Raw genomic sequence first — 10,676 nt, 5'->3', positions numbered from 1 at the left:
AACTTTAATCTGTCAACTATGTTATTGTCTGAAGACATACAGTTATTTCAAAGATCAAATTTATTTGTCAGAGTACATGACATCAAGTACAACACTAAGAATCTTTTTCCTGGGAGCTAGTTGGGATTTCTGATTAGCTGTAACTGTAAACTGTACCCAAGAAGAAAGAAATGTAAACCAACTGACTGTAAATACAAAACAATAAATGTTCAGAAATAAACAAATAGCAAAATAAGAGACCTTAAATGAGTCTCTGAATAGTCTGTTATTCAGGAGTTTGATGGTTAATGGGTAGCAACTATTCCTGAACCTGATGGTATGAGTCTTGTGGCACCTATACCTCTTTCAAGATGGCAGCAGCATGTCCTGGGTAGTGTGGATCCTTGGTGATTGCTGCTGCTTTCTGACACCTGCGTTCTATGTAGATGTTCTCAATGGTAGGGAGAGTTTTGCCTGTGATGTAATGAGCTGTGTCCACTACCTTTTGGAGGGCCATCTGCTCAAAGATATTGGTGTCCCCAAACCTGGCTCTGATGCAACCAGTTAGCACACATTCCACTACACATCTGTAGAAGTTTGCCAAGCTTTCCGATGGCATTCTGAACCTCTGAAACTCCTGAGGTGTTGACATGCTACCTTCATTATGACATTGGTATGATGGATCAAGAAATATCTTCCGACATAGTGAATCCCAGGAATTTTAATTTGCTCACCCTCTCCACCTCTGATCCCCCAATGATCACTGATCATACACTTCCAATTTTTCTTTCCTGAAGTCTACAACTCCCTGGCCTTTGTGACATTGAGTGTGAGGTTCTTGTTAGTACACCATTCAATGAAGTTTCATGGGCTTTGTGAATCTAAATTGAATTAGATTGAACTGTTTGTTGTCACAAAAGGTCAAGGTATCATGTCACATAAGGCAAAGGAAAAGAAATGCAGTTAAAACAGTGCAAGAGACCAGCTTTTAGCAACGTGAAGTCTATGCAGTGTCTGATAATGTCAAGAAAGAAATCGTCCTTGAATCTATTTTCAGTTTCATGTACCTACTGCCTATGTAAGGAGAGAGAATACAGGGGTACCAGGGTGGAATAGGTCCTTTAAGATTTTGTGTACATTCTCAAGGCATCAAGGGATGAAGATGGAGCCAGTAGAGGGGAGTACAGTTTGTAACAGTGATCTGAGCTGTGTTCACAACTCTCTGCAGTTTGCTGAGGTCTTGAACAGAGCAGATCCCGTACCAGGTTTTGAGGCATCTGGACAGGTTATTCTTTTCTGGTGGATCAATAGACATTGGTGAGGGACACTGAGGACATGCACAACTTTCTTGACCATATGGGCTTTCTTGACCATAGGATCAACCTGGTTCGACCAGGTGAGCTTGTTAATGATATTTATGCCTAAAAACCAAAAGATGTTCATCATCTCCACTTCAGCACCATTCATAAGGTCAGAGCAAGTGATCTGTTCTTATTTCTGAAATTGATTATCAACTTCTTTGTGTTGCCATCATTAAAGCAGGGTTGGGTTGCCCAGACACAAAATACCACCAACTATCTCTTTCCTGTACTCCACCTTGTCTTGGAAATCCAACAATGGTGATGTTATCCACAGTTAGCGCAAAGTTTTGCCTCACAGTCATAAGTGGATGGAGATTGTAATGAAGGCCTGTGCATGCAGCCTTCCAGGGCACTGATATAAATGATTATGGTGGAGGAGTGGTTGCCATTTCTCGCTGATTGCAATCTGTAGGTCAGGAAGTTAAGGATCGAGTTGCAAAGAGAGATGCTGATCTGTTTGGGATGATGATGTTGATGGAAGAGCTAATATTTGCAAGTATCTCAGCAGTTAGCTTGAATGATTGGGATTAAAACACAAATGTCTGCAAACACCATGGTTGAAGTAAAATTTCAATGCTGGAGAAACTCAGTTGGTCAAACCCTATACTTTCTATTTGCAAAGATTAAGTTTCAAAACCAATGTTTCAGACTTGAGCCCTTTATCAAGTGTGATGAAGGACAAAAGCCCAATATGTTGGCTATGTATCTTTATCTTTGCTATGTAAAGAATACTGTTTGATCTCCTGCATTCGTCCAACACTATATTTTTACCTTGATTGATCAGCATGTTTCTCTGCATAAATGACCAACTAAATACCACTGCACCTCCACTTTTGGTTTAAAAAAAATCTCTATCCATTGCTTCCATTCATTTTGCAAGAAGCTTGTGGCAAAGTTCTAATGCTGACGTGGCTTTCTGTCCTTCACCCTCCAACACTCATGGTATTGGCATTAAGTCCAATAAAGAAGATTCATTCTGGAATTTCTGGTCATAGCTGCACTATCTCAATACTTTTACATCTAACATGAATCTGGTAACATCACCATTAGTGCACCGGTCTAGCAAAGGAATCTAAAATCTGTTTCTTTTATTGCATAGAGTAACATTGGTGGAATCATTGGAAATAATGAGTCAGAATGCAGGAAGGAGATCGAGAACATGGCTGGGTGGTACCAGAATAGCATTCTTGCTCTCAATGTCATCAAGACCAGGGAGCTTATCGTTGATTTTAGGTAGGAGAGCCTAAGGAACCATGCACCTGTCTGCATTGATGGGATGGTGGTGGAAAGGGTTTTAATCTTCATATTCCTGGGTCCATATTTCAGAAGACCTTTCCTGGAGCCGGCACATTGAGGCATCTGAGTAGAAGACGTGTCATTGCCTCTACTTTGTTAACAGTCTGAGGAGATTTGGCATGCCGTCAAATGCTCTGGCAAAGATGCATTGCAGAAAGTATGTAGGCTGGTGGCATCACTGGCTGGTTTGCGACTTCAAATGCCCCAGAATGCAGAAGGCACTAGAAATCAACAAGCACAGGCTCCCACCTCCCTTCCATTGAAGGGAGGTGAAGTGCTGCATCGAGAAGACTGACAACATCATAAAGGACCCCCATCACTCTGGTCACAGCCTCTTCTCACTGCTACCTTTGACCACAATATATACTTTGCTACTAATGGTTATCAGGCTCTTGAACCTTCCCATAATCTTCCTTGATTATATGTTGAACTAACCTATATCTAACGTTTATAATTTTTTGTCATATTATATTTACATAATTCCATCCAGTCTTTCTGATTTATTTGTCTATTCAAATCCACTTCCCATCTTAGTCTTGATTTATGTACTCCTATTTTAGGGTCTTTCTTTTGAAGTAAATTATACATTAGAGAGATAAATTTTCTTGCATTACTATTACAAATCAATAATTCCAAATCACTCCAGATCTATTTTATCAGTCAAAAAAAGCCTTAACTTGATAATAGCAAAGGAAAGTATTATTAGGCACATTAAATTTACTCTTCATTCATTCAAATGTTATAAATGTTCCAGCTTCAAAACAATCCTCTATCCTCTCAATACCCTCTGCATCCAAATCCTCAAAACTTGAATATCTTTAGAAAGTGGAATAAGTCTGTTATGACAAAGGGGCATACCTATTTCATAATTAAACATTGCATAATTCAATCAAGTGTTTCAAAATAGGTGTTTCCCTACATACTACCATGAGTTTAGATAAAATCTTGTAAATTTATTTCTCCTATTTTACTAAGTTCTATATTGACCCAAGCAGGAATTTTATCTAAGCCAAACAGTACATAAATAAATCTCAATTGAGCAGCTTCATTCTTCATTGGCTTGGCTTCGCGGATGAAGATTTATGGAGGGGTATGTCCATGTCTGCTGCAGGCTCGTTGGTGACTGACAAGTCCGATGCGGGGACAGCCAGGCACGGTTGCAGCGCTTGCAAGGGAAAATTGGTGGGTTGGGGTTGGGTGTTGGGTTTTTCCTCCTTTATCTTTTGTCAGTGAGGTGGGCTCTGCAGTCTTCTTCAAAGGAGGTTGCTGCCCACCGAACTGTGAGGCACCAAGATGCACGGTTGGAGGTGATATCGGCCCACTGGTGGTGGTCAATGTGGCAGGCACCAAGAGATTTCTTTAAGCAGTCCTTGTACCTCTTCTTTGGTGGACCTCTGTCTCGGTGGCCAGTGGAGAGCTCACCATAGAACATGATCTTGGGAAGCCGATGGTCCTCCATTCTGGAGATGTGACCCACCCAGCGCAGTTGGGGGCTTTTATTAGCAAAAGACAGGAGCTCTTCACAGGTGGCCGACCAGTCCGGAATGATCTGACCTGGCTAGGGACACAACACTTTAAGGCCCAGACAGTAGGCGTGGCTAAGCTCTCAACCAATCACTGTAAGCACAGTCATTGCCCTCTAGATACTGTAACTATATACATTGGTGATAGGTCCGTACTATCACATTCACCCCTTCTTGGAGAACTGACCCTGGGGTGGAAGGGCTGAAGAGGGAGAAGGGAAGGAAAAAAATGAGGGAGAGAATGAATGGAAGGGGTAGGTTAAAGATTGTAGCGGTCAGGGGTCTTACCATCTGGCGTGACCGCCGTGGTGCCGAGATTGGGGAATTGAGCGAAGGAGCGGTCGTGCCCGACGAGCCTGCTGATAGGGTATTCCACTTATTCAAATCCTCAGCAATTTTATTAATTGAAGGTAAATATTTTAATTTATATATTTTTTTAAACATTAACAACCTGAAAACCTAAATATTTAATACCAGCATCTGGCTACAGAAATTTAGTAGCCACTTTAACTCAGTATAGTCACCCTTAACTAAAAGCATTATTTCACTTTTATCCCAATTAATTTTATACCCAGATATTCCCCCATAATCTTCCAATCTTGCATATAATTGAGACAAACAATTTATAGTATCTGTCAAATAAACCAAAATATCGTCAGCAAATAAATTAATTTTATATTCCAGTTGATTAACCTTTATACCTTTAATCTTAAAATCCTGTCTTCTAAGCCTTGCTATGGGTTCTATTGCCACAATAAACAAGGCTGGTGATAAAGGACAATCCTGCCAACTCAATCTAGTTAATTGAAATGAAGCAGAAATGTGTCCATTAGTCACCACCCATGCACAAGGATATATTTCTATTTATATCTGTTCTATTTATAAATATCAACCCAAAGCCAAACTTTTTCTAATACTTTAAACAAAAAGTCCCATTCTAATCTATCAAAAGCATTCTGTGCATCCAAAGTTACAGCCACGCTTAGATCTTTTTTGAGCTAAATGAATTAGGATAATCAATCTGGCAACATTATCAGCAGATTGTCATTTTCTGGCTAATCCTGCTTGGTCCATATGAATTAAATTTGGTAAATATTTAGCAAATCTATTTGTTAAATTTTTAGCAACAATTTTATAATCTTCATTTAGAAATGATACCTGTCAACAAGATGCTGGATTTAATGTATCCCTATCTTTCTATGATATAACTGTAATGATTGCAGATAAGAAGGATTCTGGTAAGGAATGAGATTCCACCACCTGATTTAACAAATTCATAAAATGAGTTATTAAAAAGTTCTTAAAGTTCTTTAAAAAACTCAGGTGGGAAACAATCCTCCTACAGTGACTTACCATTTTGCAATGCAAGTTGACTTGCTATGAATAGAGCATCTAAATCTCTTTGATATTGATATTCCAAACTCAGTAAAGTTATCTGAGATTTTAAAACTCAGATTTATATCAATTAGAACAAAAAAAATCATTAATTTCTTGAAGTTCATAAGTAATAACCTTTGAGGTTCTTCTAATGGCATTAATTATTCTAAAAGTGTATTCTGTTTGTAACTGCAAATCAAGATTATTATGGACCCTTTCTCCTAATTCCTAATTCCTCTGCTTGGTTCTCTCAATTAACTTTTCCATTCTATAAGTCTGAATCATATTGTAGCGAAGTACCTTTTATTATTGATTTCATTCTTTTCTCATCTGAAACTTTTCTTTGCAAATCCTTTTCCAAATCTTCTATTTTTGTTTCCAGTTGATCAACCTATTTCATATGAACTTTCTTGATTTTCACTGTAAAACTTATTATCTGACCTCTCAAGTATGCCTTCAATCCATCACAAACAATAAACATTAGCTACTAAATTAGAATTTATTTCTAAAATTTCTTGGATTTACTTTAAAGTCTCAAAAATCCACCATGTTCAACAATGTAGAATTAAATCTCCACCTATAAACCAACGGCATCTTCTCAGGAACCAAACATGTCATTAAAAGCAATAAATGATCAGACAAAATTCGGCCCTTATAGCCCACTTGCAGTTATGCTGATATCAACAATAAATCTATTCTAGAATAAGTGTCTTGCTGATGTGAATAAAAAGAAAATCCCCTTTCTTTAGGATTTAACCTTCACTAAATATCAATCAAGTTCAACTCTTTCATTACACTCAGTTACCTTCGCTGTTTCAGCTCGAATAATTGATCTTGTCATTTAATCCAAAACCGGATCAAGACAACAATTAAAATCCCTTTCTATCAATATTTTCTCATGAGCTTCAGCTAAAAACATAAAAAGTATCACAAATAAATCCTTCATCATCAGTCCACATTTCAGAATAAATTTGACAATGAATCAAGATAAATCTCCCAGCAGGATCAGTTACCACCCTTTGGATTGTAAGAGGTCATGTTTTGTTTATCAATATCACCACACCTCTTGTTTTATAATTAAACATTGAATTGCCCACTTGACTTACCCAATCTCTTTTTAATTTCTGATGTTCCTTCAGTGTTTATCTGCATCTCTTGCAAAAAAACCAACATTAAATTTCTTCAAATAAGCTAAAACCTTCTTTCTCTTAATCATACTGTTAAGCCTATTTATATTAAAACTTACAAAATTTAGCACTCTAGTAATAGCCATTGATAAACTTCCCAACAATTGAGAACTCCCCTTTGCCTCTCTTCTTGGGCCACCTACATCTTAATACTATTAACCAAGCTGGACCTATCTGTCCAAAGCAAGATATTAAAGGAAAATAAAACAGAACTTAAAAAAACCCAAATAACGTACTGTCAAAGAGGGTGGGTACTACTCCCCCCCCCCCTCTCTTTTATGTGGGAAGTGGCAGATAATAGATAATAGTTAAGGAAGGAGCAGGAAAATACCAACCCCCCCTGCCTCCAAGAGAATAATAATTATATACATTGAAAAGCAGTTCATTTATTGGCATAGACAGCTGCCTCAAGATCTCTATTACTTCTTCATCTTCAAGGTCTTCAATTTTGTGTTGTGTCTACTCTTTCTCTATAGCTTGTATCTTCTTAGATTGTTGAATACCCAAGTTTTTCACATCAACTTGTTGAACCTTCTTATTATTTGGAAGAGAATTAGCAAATTCTAAAGCTTCCATATCATTTACAAAAAATCTTGCTTGATTATCTTCCAGAAAAACCTTAAGTGTAGCTGGGTGATGAAAGGAAAACTTGTATCGTTTCTTCCACAAAAGTGATTTAACTGGGTTCAACTCTTATCTTCTTTTCACAATTTCCATACTTAAATCTGCATAGAACCCCAAGTATTGGCAAAGCACTCAAGTTCACTGAATTAAAATTGTGGACCATTGTCTGATACTACCTCACAAGGAACTCCATGCATCGCAAACACACTTTTCATGAAAGCCTTTACTAGATGTTGACTCCAGTGTTGTTATCTCTGGGTAAATGGAAAAATAGTTTATTACACTACTATGACTTTTCCCATTACAATCAAAGAAATCTACTCCAACTTTGAAGTAGGCCTGTCTGGTACAGGGTGTGGTGTAAGCGATTCCGCTTGCTGTTATGGTCTATAGGTAAGGCATATTTTGCATGAAACAGTGGTCTGGTTCATTCTTGGCCAGTACATCACCTTTTGAGCTCCATGTTTATATTTTTTCTCACTAAGTTGTCTTACATGTATTTTCTAGAGTTTTTCCTTATATAGGAACACTGGAATCACAAATCTGTTCCCTTTGAAGACTATATCTTTCACAACTGACAGTTCACCTTTGCATGCCCAGTAATCCTGAATACCCATTGGACAGTCATTCTTAGCTGTGGCCATCCTTTCTGTATATTTTTTTTAGCTCTTTCATTGTTTTATCTGTCTTTGTTGTTTTCCTGATCAGCTCTGTTCTATCCTGGCAGATGTCTTTCTTGTTCAGATATGACATCTCCTACAAAGGTCGTTACACCAAGCTCACATTTCTCTTTATTTAATTTGAAATTGACATTCCGTGTCACATCAAGCACTTAGTTGTATAACATGTTCATCTTTGGTGATCCCTGGACAATGAAGTTATCCATCCTGATCTCAACTCCAGGTACATTTTCAAAGATCATATGGATGGTTTTATGGTAGACTTCTGGTGCGGACAAGATCCAAAATGGAATCCTATATGGTACCCTTTGTGGGGTATTTAAAGTGTGGGGTATTGAAAGTACCAAGTAAAGATCCAAGACCCTCAAAGGCATTTGTGTAATCTTCCATGAGTTTTGTATGCTTACCTTTGGTCTGTGAAGCCACTATGAAAACTCTTCACCAAGTCAAGCTCTTCATGTGCACTCAGACCTAATATTGGTTGTACTCTCTACAATCAGTAGCTGTGTTTCAAGATCACCATACAACCCCCTTTTACTGGAACATTCTCTCCAATGTAGCCTGTCACTTTTAATTTCACAGGATAAACTTTGCTCTTGATGGTGAGGGTCTTGTAATTGTCCATAGATAACAGATTAACCTGGGCTCCCGTGTCGAGCTTAAATGGAATTACTGTCTCATTCACAGTCACTGGAATGTTCCATTCTGTTTTGCCAGCATCGAATCCATGAAGAATTCTTCCATTTCTTCATCCACTGTGTATGCCCTTAGCTACTTTGCAGTACTTTGCAAAATTATTCTTTTTCCCACATTTATAGCAGGACTTTCCATAGATAGGACACATCTTTGGAATATGTCTACCGCACCACCTTTTCATTTGCTGTTTGAGCTTATCACTTTGCTTTGTTGGAGCTTTGGGCAACTCCTGGTGTCTGCTTAATGCACTGTTGTATCTATCCTTATCCATTCCACCAGCTTCTCAATAAATGTTGAATCACTGTTTGAAACATTTCCAATTATCGGCTAGATTGCCAGTAAACTGCATTGGTGTGGGAGGACTTAACTTAAAAATGCCTTCTCTTACTCAGTCAGACACTTCTGACACCATGTTATGCTTGTTCTTTCAAGAAGAATGCCTTAATGTGAGTTTAAAAATAACCAACTTTATTTTCCTTGAGCTGCTTCAACCGACTTCCAACGACAATTCCTGTCATATGTCACTTCCCATTTCTGCCCAACTGTGCACATTACATGCTGGGAAATGCAGTTCTTATTTACACACATAATAATACTGTTAGCACTCAATGAACAAAATGAATTTGTTTCAATTCGTCTCTGCTTAACACAAGATTGGATTTAGTTTTAATAGTTATCTTACATCATAGAGCAGTCTTGTGTCCCTTGAATGAGATATTGTATCAAGATGACATCTATTCTTTCAGGTGAAATTTAAAGTGCTCTTAGTTCAAAGGTCCTCTGACCCTTTTACAAAGAAAGCAGAGTAATGATCACTACTATGTTAGGAAATATTTATACCACAACCAACTAGAAGAGATTATGAGGCCACAGTCATACTTGGAGAACCTTAGTGTGTTCAAATTGAAAGCCATGTTTCCAATGTTGCAATACTTGCACACATTAATAATTCTTAATGTTTGATAAATTATTTCAGGATGTTTTATGGTCATATAAAGCATAACATAAATTGAAACTTTTTTTAAAAAAGGAGATTTGTATCTAAATCTCATTTAACCTTCCTTCTCAGCAGTATAACACAAGCAAGAAGAAATGACCCATGGACCTGATGATTTGGAATGAGCACTCATTATTCAGCAGGGAAGACATTTCAAAGCATCTTGTCTTATTGATGTGAAGCAATCCCTAAAAGAAAATAAATAAAAGTCCTTATTTGATATACTGGTTCAACAATATAAAGTTTTAACTGTTCTCAAATTAACATTGAATAATTTATGGTGGGGATATGCTAATAAACAACTCTGACCTTAATGGGAACAGACAAGCTTCTTCCTACACATTACAACTGCTATTCAAACTCCTGATGACTGGTAGACATTACTGAGACATATCAACCTGTGCTTAACAGTTCCTTGCTTAAATTTCAACACAATTTGGATTTGGGAATAAATAACATTTTAGCAACTATGCTATTTTCTGCACATTATATTTTTGTCTGCCCTATCTTACACAGAGATTGTCACTGCTACTTCATGCATTTGAGACAGATGGCTATGAAATTAGCTCAAATAAATGCCAAGGAAACAGTAGTTGGATGACAGAAAATCAGACACAAGTCAAAGAGGAAATAATGAAATGAAATATTGACTTCTCTTACTCACTCAGACACTGTGATTAAAGTAAAAACACAATGCTGGAGAGACTTAGCAGGTTTGATAGATATGTTTTGGGAGATAAATTAGGAAAGGTTTGTTTAAGTAGGTTACATACAAACACATTAAAACAGATCTTATTTAAAATACTGGAGCTCTCCCCATGCTAGACATATCAGGGCCTCAGAGCTTTTGCAAGAGCTTTGAAGAATGCCCAAGAGACTTCACTAATGGATTGTTGTTTACAAAAAGCAACAGATGAAAGAGTTTGTTGGAGCCACTTCTGTCTGGAGCTGTTGAA

General features: G+C 37.5%; 1 long non-coding RNA gene across 1 annotated transcript in view; it reads right to left on the bottom strand.

Moving 5' to 3' along the window:
* Nucleotides 1–9,776: 9,776 nt before the first annotated feature.
* Nucleotides 9,777–10,676, bottom strand: part of LOC138753770 (uncharacterized) — a 62,869-nt gene continuing 61,969 nt past the window's right edge. The window contains exon 4 of the long non-coding RNA XR_011351422.1: nt 9,777–9,908. This is a non-coding gene — a long non-coding RNA (uncharacterized lncRNA). The remainder of the gene's footprint in view (nt 9,909–10,676) is intronic.

Source organism: Narcine bancroftii, chromosome 1, assembly GCF_036971445.1.
Source record: "Narcine bancroftii isolate sNarBan1 chromosome 1, sNarBan1.hap1, whole genome shotgun sequence".
NCBI lineage: Eukaryota > Metazoa > Chordata > Chondrichthyes > Torpediniformes > Narcinidae > Narcine > Narcine bancroftii.
Note: the sequence above shows the minus strand (reverse complement) of the source record. Positions and strands in the feature narration are given on the sequence as shown.